Source organism: Rhinolophus sinicus, chromosome 4 (assembly GCF_057876585.1).
Source record: "Rhinolophus sinicus isolate RSI-liver-muscle chromosome 4, RSI-T2T, whole genome shotgun sequence".
NCBI lineage: Eukaryota > Metazoa > Chordata > Mammalia > Chiroptera > Rhinolophidae > Rhinolophus > Rhinolophus sinicus.
Window position 1 is genome coordinate 24,887,659 of NC_142504.1, and position 16,729 is coordinate 24,904,387.

The window sequence follows — 16,729 nt, forward strand, 5'->3', positions numbered from 1 at the left end:
GCATTTAGTGAAACAACCAGAATCCCAAACAGAAAGCCACTGAATAATTCTAGTCTTACTGCCTGTTCTAATGCAACGCTGTGGACAGGCCTGAGGTGATAAGAAGGAAGTGTCTACACCACATGCTGATCAAAAGGAAAGCACCTAGCCCTACTCGCATTCATTAAGTGCCTTCAGATCATAGATGTCTGCTGTTCTAACCATTTTATTAAATTATTTTCTTTATTTTGGCTGGTACATATATTTAATGGAGGTATCATTTTTTTTTTTGCCCCTACAGAAAATAAGAGTTAAATGTTTTGTGGCTATTTAAAATAGATTGATTGTTTTAGGTTTGTGGAGCGAGATTTTTTTTTTGTTTTTTTAAATGTCAAAATGCCTATCAGGATGATATCAAAGTTACCACGTTCTACTGAGGGAAAGTTGTTATCTGTATATTCTGCAAGTGAAACTAAATAAATTCTTATTACCTAGTCTAATTTATAACATTGCTATGTTCAAATTACATTTTTGATATGAACTGGTTCATACAAAAGATTTACTCCATAGTTTTGTTTGTTTGTTTGTTTTTCTCTTTGTTTTGTCTTGTTTCTACATGCTGGTACACAAAATTAATCCTGTGTTTTAATATTTTGCCTTGCTCATTTTGAACATAGTTGTCTATTCTTATCTTATTGAGGAGTAACTTGTAAGATAAACTAGCAAGTTTAGATCATGTTAAAATCCATCTAGTTTAGCCACCACTCCCAGGTATTTACCTCCAGTAAACTAAACTTGTCAGGCCACTTTTCAGCCTCTGCTGGAGCACTTTGAATGAGGAGACGCATGATACTAGATTCTGACGCAGCTTGTCCTTGTTTTGAACATGATGAGTAATTGTGTTTTCTTGTATGGAACAATAATCTGCCTGAAGCTTTTTTTTGCAATGACTCTTGTTCTTTCACTTGGAGCCCTAAAGAACAAGTTTAATCTCTTTTTTCAGATGGCATATCTTTATGGTGTTTAAAAATAACTTTTTCATCCTCTCCAAATGTGTTCTTCATCAGGTTAGATACTCCCAGTTCTTTCAAACGTTCCTCTTATAAAATGATTTTTTAAAAATTTGTTTCATCTCCCACTGTATCTGTCACATTGTTATTCACTACACTTGCTCTCCTTTGTCTATGTTCGTTTCTAAATGTTTTGTCAAAAATGTGTATAAGATATTGTAGGACAAGAAGCGGAGTACAGCATTAGGAATATAGACAGTGGAAATGTAATGGCTGTGTGCAATGTCAGAGGGGTGGTGGATGGGGGGAAAGGGGTTGTCACTGTGTGAGGGATATAAATGATAAATGTCTAACTATGACATTGTTTTGTGCACCTGAAACTAATAAAAAACATTAAAAAAAGATATTGTATGTGTGCGTTATGATACCAACAACACCAGCTTCATTTTTCTAGCTACTCTATTGTAATTAATACCATTGTTAAATCACAATATGATTTTCTGATGTCTTATCATTCAGTTGAGTTACAATGATTTTTCTAAGGCCCCCTTTCCATGCTTGTTATAACTAAACCACTTATTTCATATCTGATTTCAAGTGCCTTGTATATAGGAAGCTCTAACAGGGGTCTTCTGAGGGCAGTTCTTCTTCATCAAGAGTGAGTTTGTATAATACTTTACTTTTATTGCCCTTAAATACCATCTTGATAGACTCAGGCAAGTGTTGATTTAAAATTAGGTTTAGTCATACCCAAAGGCAACTCAACTAAAAAAGGGTTTGAATAGGGAGGAAGCAGTTGTAAACTTTTCTTATTTCTCAAACTTTGTTGATTTAGTTTCAAGAAGACCACAGTCAGCGTGACACACTTGCAACCCAAAACTAGGCAGTTTGTTTTTACTCTGGTTATTGGTAAAATAATTTAACTCAGTTTCTTTATAGGGTATTTTTGTAATTTAAACCAATGTAAATGTCAACCATCTTACATCCGTTAGAAAAATTGAGACAATATGGTGTGACCAGAAAAATGGGCCCAGGGAAAAGTTAAATACCCTCCTTTACCCTACTCCCTCTGCCTTAGAAAGAGAAAAGAAAAAAATAAATAAAAACTTAATACTTCTTTGGAGACTGAGGGAAATATGTTTGGCTGAGGATATAGAAGACTTGTGAGTGAAGACCTTGAGGAGAAGTGGGTGAGCAAGCATTTTTCCTCTGTAATACAGGTGAGTTTACTAAATATGGCTCACAGGTATAGGTAAAAAAATTTCATTATCTTTGGTCCTTTCCTAGAAGTGAAAGAAATTTGCTGGATTGAAAAGGGTCTAAGCATTGCATGAGAACTCTGGTTCTGTACATCATGGGGTCCAGTGATAAAACACCAGTTGAATTAACTTCATTTCTTCCCTCCCTTCCCCGCCCCCCGCCCCTTGCCCCAGTAATGGGGCCTCACTTCTAGGCAGAATTAAAAATACCTTTTTTTTTTTAATAGGCCAAATTGAGTTCTTTCTGCTATTTTAATAATCCAATTCTTTTTTAGTAACTCTCTAGAATTCTCTTTAGGGGGAAATCTCATCTTGTTTTCTTTCTCATAGAGATTAATGTCTTCAATGCAATAATTTCCCAGAGGGCTTCCTGCTCCTGTTTCAAACAATGCCTACAGCCACTAGTAGTGTCAGTAAAGAACATTCCAGATGATTGATGCTCAGAAGCTAAAATTATATTTTGTGTTCCGTATTTCTTTAGTAAAAAGTAAGCTATGTAAGTTTTTCTTTTAAGAACTAGACATGGCAGAGTTCTTACATGTCTATTTTGAGTAACACATAGATACTCAACACATTTCAGTGCTATGTCTAGGCAGCAAGTCCTTATTCAAGTATTTATCCCACCATGTAAACCATTTCTTTTTCAAAAATGCTCATCCTAATTTATTGGTATGATTTTTTTGGAGCACTATATTTTTAATAGGTGTAGAAATTTGTTTTACATCTGGTATTGTAGAAGAGTAAATAGCACATAAAAAGCATGAGATACATGTATATGTATCTGAAATAGAATAGCTTGGAGGAAACTACACATGTCAAAGATGTCCAAATTTATACTCCATTATTATATTTAGTATGGAAAGATATTTACACATTTTTTCTCATAAAGTAAGAATCATAGTGAACAATGTCCTGTCATTTTTAACTTTCCTACTGATACATTTTCCAACTTGTCTTAAAGGGTATGAATGATTGAGCTATTTGTATGTATGTATGCACAAGTAGAATTAAGATTTTTGATAATCATTTCCATAGCCCTTTAATAATTAGTTCTTATAAAGCTTAATAAGATAACAATGGTGCATTAAACACAGAATTAGACAAATCAAATATGTATTTCAGGAGTTATGATAGTAAACTTTTTCTGTAACGAGCCAGATTATAAATATTTTCAGCTTTGTGGGCCATGTGATCTTTAGTGCAACTACTCAATTCTCCCTTTGTAGCAAGAAAGCAGCCAAACACAATACATAAAGAGATGGTGTGACTGTTTCAATAAAGCTTTATTTACAAAAACAGGCAGGGGTTGGATATGGTCTGTAGGCCATAGTTTGCCAACCCTGGTGTAGCTGATTCTGTTATCAGAAAAATGGTTCAATAATTTCAGTGTCCTGCATAGGTATAGTAGTATTTCATTGTATTTGAATACAGTTTGGATTCCATAAAAGGCAGGAAAACCTCGGGCTCATTAATTATGCCATTTGATAAGAAATAACTATATGTCTTAGAGGTGAATTGCATTGTGAAAACCATACCTTTGTTTTCTAGAAAGAATGAAGCTTGAGCTGAAATATCTTGTGAAACAGAGCTCAAATTATACCCTACTCATTCTGTTAAAAAGAAACAAACCGAAAAAAAACCCTCTCTTTTGCTGCCTATTTATTCTATTTCCTCCTTTCTGCTCTCAATGGAGTTACTAGTTTTCTTCTGTATAATAAGGCAGATAAATAATAATCCTTAAACATACTTTAAAAATGTAATTAGATTGTTTTATCCTAGCAGAGGAAAGAGGATAGAAGATTGGAGTATTTTAACTTCTTTATAGGAAATTTAAATCCATATTCCATTCTAGAGAACACATATTATAAAAAGAGCATACTGATTAATTTGATTTCCTAGTATTTGAATAATTAGAACAATAAGCATCTATAGCCTTGCTTCAAATCCTAAGAAAAGAGAACATGGTGCAGATAACTTTTTCTCGCTATCAGAATGTATAAAATATTCTTAAATGTGATTTTAGTGATAAAAGACAAAAACAGAAATGCCTGAAAACAAATGTCTACAGTATATGATCAGTGGTGGGATTAAATTTAATGAGGGGATTATCCTGTCGAAGAGCACTGAAAGCTATTTTCTTATTGACTTATACTCATAGAAGTAAATATTCTCCTTGTTTTTGAGTATCACATATCTCCAGAAGTTGGTTAATTACATGTCTTTTGAATTTATTCTTATCTTTTAAATTGATAAATTTACCATAATTATTTTTCTAATTTGTGAATATCTTGAGGGATGATCTTAAAAATACTGCAGATAATCTTAAATTTCTGAAATATTTGGAAAATTTACATGAAGCAACTCTTTATTTTTTAAAAAAATGTGTGATCCAGATCTCCCCAACATACTAACATTGGTTCTTGAGCATTTAAACGTTGAAGAATTGAGACCGCTGCCTCAGTGGCATTTTCCTTTATATGCTGGCAGCATCCAGTGGCCGCACTCACAGGAGAATTCCTATAAATCAGTGCTGTTTGATTGATTTGGAGAGGGGCTAGTGATTTTGAAAAACTTTTTCCTTTTATCCAAATGAGAACAAATGTTCTGACTTTGAATACAAAGGTGATTAAAGGCCAAAGTGAAAATAGGTGTTGTTTTAGGATAATGGAAGTGTCTCTAGTCCTTTTTATTATGCTTGCAAATATGTGTTTTATACCAAGTGTTAAACCTCATGAATGGGGTAGTTCTGGAAAAGAAAAAAAAAATTTGTATTATACTATATGGAAATAATCTCATTTTTAGAAAAAAGATGAATGACTCAATCAAAAGTTATAGCTGTTCCCTCTTAAATTTTCTTCAGTTGTAGTACTGTAATAAGGACCATTTTTAAACTGGGCTTAGACTCAGATGACATATGATCGCCGCCAGCTGCATCAAGAGGCAGAGTCTGGGTAAAAATAAGTTATTTGCCCAGAACAGAATAAAGCTGAAAATCTTCTGACACCTGATCCCTTCAGCAGCTGTGGAAATCTATTGAAAGTGTTCTCCTTCTAATGCATTTGTCAGAATGCTAATTGGAAAAATGACTTCATGTCATGAGTCATACGGTCACCTCTGTGGACCTCATTAGACTTAAATGAGCACACTCAAGTCCAGCACAATCATTCAGATACAGCCATATGTTGGTAAAGAAGATCTCTTAGTAATCAGGCTCCTGGCCAATTGTGAACGTTGTCAAGTGAAGAAATGGGGAAAAAATTGAATAGGGATGTTTAATGGCAGATGCAGATATAAGGCATTATAGCTTCCAAAGTAATCCAAAATATGTAAAAGTTTGGGATCATAAGAGGTACAACCAAGTTAAGCCCAAGAAGTTTAGCCAAATTTGATGCTAAAATACACCTTAGAAGCTCTCTTGTGCAGTGAGAAACACCAAGTTAACTAAGATGAGGTTTTAAGAGCTCAAAACTTAGAAAGGCAAGCAACCACTTACATAAATATATTTAATAAAAAGAATGCTATAAAAATTTAATAATAATATACCAGTTAAGTTCCTAGAGGAAAATGTGGAAGATATTAATTATAATTGTGTTAGGTGATGAAAAGAAGAGGATGGAGAAATGAGGGAGCTTCGTGGGAGAGGCAAAATTTGATGTAGAAATGCAATTAAAAAATTTTTTTTGTAAAATAATGCTTATAATCTCTTCACAGGTATACAAATTTAAGATACAAAAGTACTGCATCATCAGGTTAATTAAAACATTTGTTAGATTATTTGCCACCTAGAAGGAAACACTGACTATTCATCTAAACTTTCCTTACTTCATCTGGTTCTCTTTCTATGAAATACATCAAACCACCAGGGACCAGAAAAATTCTAGTGAGAACTGATATTTGTATTAAATACACAACTCAAATGAGCCAACATTTATGTAAGATTGTTATGGTCAAAAACTTATACATTATGGAAGTAATAATGGTGTGATGGGGAATCACTGGCCTAACTTTTAGTCTTAGTCCAACCTGGTCACTGCTGATAGGACAAGTCCTATCTGGTATTTTACAGAATAGATCTGTTTCTGAAACTTATGGTTCTCAACATTAGCCTCAAAGCTAAAATGTCTCAGATTACGCCATCTCTTTATTCTGACCTCCTGTCTTTTTCTGCAATAGTGGCCACTGCAACATACTTGAATACGCCAGTGTTGTTTGGCAACTTTAGATGACCTAAACACCACAGGTGAAGGGCTGCTGGAAGGGGAAAGGGCTTTACTATGCATGATTTAATTTAGTTTTATATCAAGGTGTATATATTCATCGTAGTTCTAGAAGTGCCACACTTTTCTCTCCCACTTGACTTTTTAAAAAGAAAACAAACTAAGTGTAACAAATAAATATAGATGCATAAAGAACTCTCATCTAGAGAAAGTTTCATACAGTGAACAAGACCATGTAGTAATTACCTAGCTCTGAAAGTAGAACATATCCCGTACTCCAAAAGCCCTCTCTTGCTCCATCCTGCTTCCAGACCCAACATTCCCCTTAATTCCCCACCTGACACATAAAGTAAACATTATCTTAACTTCTATCACTTCAGTCAAGTTATCACTGTTTTTGAAATTTTCGTAAAAGAAATCATCTGGTATGTACCTTTTTGTGTCTAGCATATTTTGCCCAATCTTATTTTTGTAATATTCATCCAAGTTGTGTGTACAGCTGTAGTTTGTTTAGTTTTATTGTACATGTATAGGATGTGATTGCATGAACATACTATAATTTTGTTTAAATTTGGGGGCCATTATCAGCAATACTGCAATGTACATTCTTGTATATGTTTTTGGTGTACTCATGAAAGTAGAAATCTATTGAAATTTATGTATCTTACATACCCAGGACTGGAACTGTTGGGTGAAAAGCATATGTGTATTCTGCTTTAGTGGATAATGCCAACCAATTCACTTGATCACAGTTGTACTCATTTACACTCCAACCATCATGTATGAGAATTATAGTTGCTGCAAAGCAAATCCTCATCAAATTTAACATTACCAGTCTTCTATTGTAGCAATTCTAATGTGGAGTGGTGGTATCTCATTGCATATATAATTGGCATTTTCCCAATAGTTAATGATGTTGGGTAGCTTTTTGAATTTAGATTACTTTGAAGTATATTGATTAATTTTAAATTTCTAATTTTTTTTGTTTTGTTACTGATTTCTAGTTCAGTATCTTGGGGGGTCAAATAAAATATGTTATATGATTTAAATCATATAAAATTAGTTAAGATTTTCTTTAATGGCCTAGTATAGGGTGAATTTTAGTAAATGTTCTATGTTTACTAGGAAAAATTTGCTTTCTCTAGATGTTGAGTATAGTCTTCTATGCATCTCCATTTCGTACAGATTTTTAATGATGTTCAAATTGTCCACTGGCATACTGACTTTGTGTATACTTTAACTGAGAGAAATGTTGGAAAATTTATTGGTGTCATCATAGACTTGTCTACCTCGCTGATGTTTAACTTTTGCTTTATATATTTTTAAGATTAATTCATTTTATCATCTGATTTAATTGAAAACTTTATCACCAAGAAATATTTCTTTTCACCTCAGGAAATGCTTTTGCCTTAAAGTCCTCTTTGTTTGATATTAGTATAGTTACATCAGCTCGGTTTACTTTTACATGGTGTACATTTTCTAAGCTGTTTTACAACTTATATATCTGAAAATTTTTTATGCATTTCCTTTCTACATCATTTATAATTTTTTATTGTGGTAATGATTTTTAAACAGATATTTTAATTCACTCATATGTAATATTAATTACTAATTTAGTTTAACATATATATCCTAGTATGCTTTTGTCTTCTCTTTTCATTCTTTTAAGCCTTATTTTATTTGATAATTTTATTATTCTAAATTTCCTCTGTCAGTTTGGCTCTTATAAACTCCTAGTTTATTTTATTAATGTTTATCCTAGAATCACAACATGTAGCATTGACATTAAATGTCTCTTATTGTGCTCACTGGTATATTTACCTCTTTCCAGACAATAAAGGATCTTAGAACATTATAAATCCATTGGCTTACTATTTTTGTTGAGCATTTTTATAAAATTGTTTGATAAAACTAATATTTATTCATATTTGTGATATTTAACCTTCTCATTATGTTTCATTCCTTTCTCTTACATTGGGGTATATATATTTTGGGGATAATTTTTTGGTTATTAGAAAGCATCTTCATGTATTTCCTTTAATGTGTTGCTAATGGTGATTGTCTGTTTTCATTTATCTGAATGAAATATTTTGCTTTTGCCACTTGTGAAGCATATTTTCACTGGGTATATACTCTAGATTGGTATTTATCTTCTTTTACCTTTGCAAAGATATCATTCCCTTGCCTTTCAGCTTCTGTTGTTGAGAAATCAAGCCTTTTTTGAAGACAATTTGCCTTGTTGCTTTCTTCTGTCTACTCTTAACATGCCCTCTTGATCTTTTATTTTCAGTAGTTTTAGTAAGATATGCCGATATGTGGTTTTCTTTGCACTTATTCTCCTTGAGTGTTCAAGATTTCCTTGAAGGTGTGGCTTAATGCCTTTCATTAGTTTTGGAACATTATCAGCTCTGTATTCATTTATTTTTTCCCCCAAACACATTTTTGCTCAAATTTCTCATCTTATTAAATAGTTTGAAGCACCAATTAGACGTACATTAGAACTTCTTTCTGTTTCTCTAGATGGTTTTATGTATTTTTCATACAGTTTATCTTTATTTTTAATTCAGAGGGAATTTTCTTTTTATGTATCCTGAAGTTCGTTAATTTTTCCTTCAGATGAGTCAAATGAGCTGTTGAATCATCACTGACATCTGCTGTTTTCATTTATTCTGTGTATATATTGTAGTATCCAACTGTGATTTTAGTTTGCATTTGCCTAATAAATAATATTGAATACTCATATGCTCTTAGTGGCAGCACATGTCATTTTAAAAAATTATGTGGCTCACCTTTTTATTACTAAGTTATTTCTTTTATGTCCTTCTTACCAGTTATTAATCATATCTTGTTAATATTTATTGCATTTACATATATATATATATAATATAAAAGGTTTATTAAAATATAGAAATAACAATGCCTATTATTTTATATTATTAGAGATAAAATTTCTATTTTTCTCCTACTAGTGCCTTGGGAATGTACCAATATGGAATCAACTTAATTCACTTCTAGAGAACAAAATGCTTCTAAACTGTTTGCAATCCCCACAATAAGTTATCTTTTTTTGTTCTTGTTTCTATTTCTTCACTTTAGGCTGTAATGCTATAGGGTATCAACCCATGTGAAGGTGTTATACCCTAAAACCTTACTCGTATTGGACCTTGATTCTTAGATTTGTCTTCCCCACACTAATTTGTTTCTTTCTTGTCTTTCTCTGGATTTTGCTTTATTCGTTAAATAATTGTCTCTCATTTATAAACTTTCCCTTCTGTAGTGTTTTGTAATACTTAAACTAGAAATCTGTGAAACACATTTCTGCTATGCTAGCTAGTTCAATGATGGGATTTTCCATGGGTGCTCTAGAGAAAGCCCAGAAAAGGGGGGAGGGCTTGTTTTTCCTGTGTTTGTGACCATCCTGTCTGCTTGGGATCCCTGTGACACCCAATGATGCTTCGTTACACAAGCAGGATCAATTTCTTCCTGTACTAGCAGCTCAATCTGGTTTGCAGTTTTTCCAAACCCTTGCATAACCAGCTTATGTCTCAGAAACAGTAGTAATAGAGACAGGTGTCCTATCTTTGGAAGTCAGGATTCCAAGCTTATGATACTCCCAGGCTTGGTAATACCAACACCAGATGAGCAGGACTTCTTACTTATAGGTCTCAGTATCAGCTCCTATAAGCTCTTTATTAAAAATTATAATAATTTCAATATATTTCTTGTATTCTTTTAACTCTGTGGCTGTTAGCTGTCTCGGCAGTTGCTACATTGATACTTTAAAAATTTATTTTTACCATTTGAAGTAAGTAGTTAATTGCTTACATTTTTATTAGTACTATTATTATTTTCTATTCAAATAGCTAGTGTTGTTTCTGTCTCCTGGCTAGACCTGTATGATATAGAATTTGGTACCAGAAAGTGCCCCAAGAAATAGACACCCAAAGATGGGATTTGGGAATAGATTTTGTCATGGGTTTAGGCTTGAAAAGTGGGTTAAGCTCTTTATCAATGGGGAATGGTATGCTAGTAATCCATGCCAAAGCTAATCAAATCATTTCTTGTGATTGATTTTGCTGGAGTGCCAACTGAGGTAGGAGCTTTGAGAAGACTGGAATGGCTCCTGTGATTAAATATTTGACAATATTGGTGAATATAAGAACCATGCCGTGCGATAGTTTCTTCTGAGTGCTGTGAGAACTTACACAAATAAGCTTTGGTCTTTAAATTGCGTATTTGCATTTTATTAATTAACTATATTCTTCTATTCGCTGTCTCCTCTTTTCATTTTATTCAAGTTAAATGGGAAATTAGCATTGCAATTTAGTCTTTATATAACACTGTATTCAGATAGGGATATGACTGAATTTGTGCAATAATTAACACAACTCTTTATCTTTTATTTTTCTAGTTCACAAACTCTAATGTCCTTGTATCAGTTATTTATTTCTATGTGACCAAGTGTTCAAAGATATAATAGTTTCTAATAACAATTTATTAGCTTATGATTCTGTGTGTCAGCAATTATCTGGTGGTTACTTCTAGCTTTTGGCTAGTCCTCTCTCTATATAAAATATCTCACGTTCTAGGTGGCCAGTCTTGACTTTTCTACATGGGGCAGCAGTGCTTCAAGAGGACAAATGCAGAAGCTGCAAGACAATCTTGAAGCCTAGATATGAAGTCACACAGTGTCACTCCACAGCATTTTATAGTTCAAAATTAGTCACAAGGACAGCCCAGATTCAAGAGGTAAGAAAAAAATATTCTATTTCTCAAGGGTGTAGTAGAAAGCCATACTGTAAATGAATATGCATATATGGTTGCAAATCGTTTTTGTGATCACACTTGCAAACAAGCTGCCCCCAAACCCATTCTAAGAATTGATTGACACTATAGGGGACTTCACCTATTTACCCACATTTGTTTTCACTATTTGTTATTTCTTCATCTCCTCATTTCCTGTCTTGGGCTTAGATTTTACAGTCCATTGCTAAAATTATGTCATGTCATCCTTGTTCAAAAGCTTTACAAATTTCTACCTCAGCCATACCTTTCTAGCAAAATCCAAACCCAGTTTTCACAAGCTCTTTGCCTATAGCTTTCCTATATCTAGAAGTATTAGTCAAAATATTTTTAAAATCATTTCATATACCATACTATTTAGAAAAAATTCTTCTCAACATTTAAATGTCATCACTGACATCATCTGAGTACTAAAAGTTGCAACACACACACACACACACCTTATGCTGTATGGTCATTTTCATTTATGACAGCAAATCTTAATCTGTCCTAAAGTGCGTGTGACAATTCTTCCATCACTTTTAAATCCTGGAGTTGACTACTTTACACTCTCTTTCTCTAACCTCTGCATCAATACTTCCTAGTATCAAGTGATAGCTTCACTTTTTCATTTCAGTGATAAAACAGTAACAGCCATAAGAGACATGCTTTATCTTTCTACCTCCAGTTCATCTTTCCCTTCCTCTTGTTACAGTGAGTGCATTACTTTTTCTTCTAAAATCCGGCCACTTGTATACTAAATTTATTCTTATCTACTTACAGATGTCCCTTATGCATTTTCTTTACTTCTTTCTATCCTACAAGTTCATTTCCATCAAGAGAAAATATACTAAACCCATTTATCTGAATCCCTCTAGCTTCTGTCCATTTGTTTTCTCCCTTCTGTAGTACAACTCCTTAGAGAGCTTTATGTATTACCTCTACCCATTTATTTTCCTTCTTGTTCTCTTTAGTTAAATCCAATTATGTTTTCTTCTCTACTACTCTAATTAAATTGCTCCAATAATATTATAAAATTCAATCTGTGTTTCTTCTCTTACATGACTTAATAAACACAGTTGATTATTTACTCCTTGAAACTTTTTTTTTTTTTATGTTTGTTTTTTAGAAAACCATACTCTTGGTTTTCCTCTTGCATCATTGGCTTCAACTTCTCTGTCTCTTGCTAGATCATCCTACTAATTTGGGTTACTAAAGGGTGGAGTGCTCCTAGGTTCCTTAGCTCTTTGGTTTCTTCTCTTCTCTTGATACATTCTTTCACTAGTAATTTTATCTAGCCTCAAGGATATAAATACCTTCTATATCCAGCTGAGTGTATGGGATATGTTGTTAGCCCTGCGTTCCTCCTTGAGCTTCAGATTTATATAATAAATACCTACCTTACATAATCCATTCTATCTCCAGTCTTCCCAATTTAGTAAACATCATAATAATGCTGCTTTTAACTGCTCAGGCCAAACCTTAAGAACTTTTTCTTGACTTTTCTTTCCTTCAAATTTCATTTTAATACATGACCAAGTCTTGGCAATTCTATTTTTGAGATGATTTCTGACAACAGCTCTACCCTCCCTTACCTGCAAGAGCTTCCTAACGGACATAGCAGGTTCTACATGTATTTATTCCTCGAATCGATTCTCCACATTGTAGTCAGAGAAGTCTTCAGAAATTCTAGTTCAGATCTCATCACCCTTCTCTCTACAGGTCTCCAAAGTTTACCCATCACTTTTATAATAAAATTGATGGTCCTTTATATGGCCCACAGGAGCTGAAGTGAAATCACCAGGATGATTTTGGCCTCATTTTCCATCACTATCCCCCCTGACTTACATCACTTCAGCTATACTACGGTTCATATTACTCCCTGAATAATCACCCCACTTCAACCTAAAGGCCTTCATACCTGCTGTTCCATTTACCTTCCTACTCCTTCATATTTTTCAGGTATCTTCTAAAAGATTACTCTTTAGAAAAAAATCCAATCTAAAATATATGGGATTACCCTAATATTCTATTTATATTCCTCTGGGCCCAAATCACTGTTATTTTTTTCTCTCTTGTTTACACCCTCTCCAATTAAAATATATTTTACTCCAAGATTGGTATGCTGTGTTTTTCACTGTGGAATCTGCAATTGAACAGTTAACACATGGTAAACACTTACTAAATATTTTTCATTAATGATAAAAATGAGTATCATCACTTGGTATTATAATTGAAATGTTAAGGAATTTTTAAACAAGCCCAAATTAATTTTATGTTGAAGTGACACTAAAAATGACTTCTGAATCCTTTTTTCCCCCTCTATATTCTTATATTTTAAAGTCATATGATCCAGCTTGATTTCTGCAGGAGTTTAATTATTGTCAAAATATCATTTAGATAGTTAATGGAGTATGTTTACAAATTGGCATGTGTTGTTTATAAAAAAAGTGTGTTTTTTTTCATTCAATATAGATATTCTTTACAAAGGAGATAAAAAAGAGGGGATTAAAGATTAGTAACTAGTTATATATCTATCAAGACCTATATTACCAAGATTTTTTAAAATAAAATTGTTGATGACAACTTACTAAATGGGAGAAAATATTCACAAGATATATCTGATAATGGGTTTATATCCAAAACATATAAGCAACTCATACAACTCAAGATAAAAAAAAAAAAAAGAAAGAAAAGAAAATATCAAGCAATTCAATTAAAAAATATGCAGAGAACCTCAGATATATCTCCAAGCAAAACCTACAGATAGTTATAGACATATAAAAATATGCTCAACATCACTAATCATCAGAGAAATGCAAATAAAAAACAAAATGAGATATACAACTTCATACCTGTCAGAATGGCTAGTATCAAAAGTCAATAAAAAGCAAATATTGGCAAGGATGTGGAGAAAAAAGATATACTGTTGATGGGATTATAAATTGGTGCAGCCACTATGGAAAACATTATAGAGACTGCTGGTAAAATTAAAAATAGAACTACCATATGACCAGCAATTCTATTTCTAGGTATCTTTGAAGAAAACAAAAATGCTAATTTGAGAAGATATATGTTCCCCTATATTCTCTATAGCATTGTTTACAAAAGCCAAAATATGGAAGCAACGTGGTGTCCATCAATAGATGAATGGATAAAGAAGTGGTATATATCTATCTATATCTATACCTATATCTGTACCTATATCAATACCTATATCTATATTTATCAATCCATATATGTATATATATATAAAATATATGAGTGTGTGTGTATACATATATACATATACATATGTGTATGTGTATACACACACACACATATACCTGTACATAAGTTTATATGTTAATATATACACACACAATGGAATATTACTCGGCAATAAAAAGAATGAAGTCTTGTCATTTGCGACAATATAGATGGACTAGAGGGTATTATGCTAAGTGAAATAAGTCAGAGAGAGAAAGACAAACACCATATGATTTTCTTTATGTGTGGAATTAAAAAATCAAACAAACAAACAAAATAAAAGAAGACTCATAGAAACAATGAACAAACTGATGTTTGCCAGAGGGGAGGGGAATAAAAAAAATCTTAATAGCTTGTAAATGGAAACTTATTAATTTAAGTTGCAACCAAATTTGACTAAAAAAGGTTGGCATTAATTTAACAATGTTAATGGAAGACCCATTGTGTGGTGCTAGATTTTTTAGTAGTTACTGAGTTACAATATCTACCAGACAGATGTAATATTTTCTTGGAGTTCCTCAGTTTATGTCATCTGGCAGACACTCACAAAGAAATAAAATGTGTAATTACAGATATTAAAGAATACTCTGAAGCTAAATGGATATGTTGTGTTATGATTTTTATTATAAAATCAGGAAATCTTTAACTCATAAAAATTTTTAGACTCTTTAAGTTCAACTTTTTTGTGTTGACATTTCCATAACATGGAAGTAACAATCCTTAGATCCAATGGTATGCTGGAGATAGCTAGTTCAAGCTCCCAAGAGCAAATTGTGTACATCTCTTCTCAATTATGCATACTAGTAGTGGCAGCTTAAAATTATCTGTGGTACGAGTAGTTACACCATGGAAACTAGAAAAAAAGCTTTATTTTTTTACATTGTTGTGGTCTCTCTCTCTCTCGGTCTCTCTCTCGGTCTCTCTCTCGGTCTCTCTCAAACACACACACACACACACACACACACCACTGATTATTTCCTTCTTTCTGCAGAAGAGAGTATATCCACTAACACTGAAAGGGAATCATTTAAAACAAAGGAAAGGAAGTAGATTTTCACAAAGTAAAATTAACCCCAAGTACTTTCCAGCTAAAGGACATTATTGAACTAATTAGGTTAGCAAGATCCACAAATGGATTAAGTAGGTAATAAAGCTATAGATCCCAGTTTGAGATACCTAAATGTTTAACTTGTCATGATTAAGAGTGTTTCCACCATCTACATGACAATTTTCATTTATATAGTTTATCAAATGCAATATGTTTTTGGCTTGAATTCAAATTAGTATATCATCTGAAGAAATTATACCAGCGGGCCAAATCATTATCTTTAACTCTAAAGAACTTTTAATTTTCTTAATCTGTTCTCCTTGGCGCTTAAATAACAGAAGCCATTGGCCGCAATAGATATTGGCCATATTGTAAGTTATTTTTTCTGATAGATTACTGATAGTTTGCTTTGTTTCTTGTTCAGCTTGTAAAAATTTTCAAGGAGATTTAATGTTTCAGACTCTACATTACTGTTATCTTTTAGAAAACACTAGAATAGTATCCACTGAACATGTACTCTTTTTCATCGGTATACCTTTTCCAACTTTTGGAGAAAAACAAACATACTGAAATAAATGATTGCCATGTTTTAATAGAATTCATTGCGTTTTTTGGCAAACGGGGTTTGTCTTTATTAGTTTGTTCAGGTTCAATTTATACAAAAATCTTTAAAAAGCGAAACTTTCCAAAATTCATTTGGACAGCCCATCTAGATGGCAAAAGTAGCCTTTGATCAGACGGGAATTTTTTGAGTTGATTAGCCACAAAAGATAAATCAATAGCCATGGTGAGCAGGAAAAACTCTGCTCCTGGATGGAAAGGACATCTTGGTAGTGATCAGCCTCACTTATTTGGGAACATTAACTCTGACTGTTGTGAAGCCATCCAACAACTAGCCCACTGATTTCATAGTTTCTTAGTCATAGAGAAGCAGTTGCTGATTGTTTTAGGCCTTGGGAAGAGGTAAGACATGTGACTCTTAATCTCTGGTAAAGAAAAAGAATAGCTGGACTGGTGGAAACATTGATGGCTACAGAACAAACTCAAACACCAGCATATTAAATAAAAATCAAATACTCAGTTGTGTTCATGCAGAAGGAGAAAAACTTATATGAGTTATAAGACTATTCATAGATCACACTGATATAGGGAGAAAGCTGCCAATTTGAGCATATTTTTTTTTCT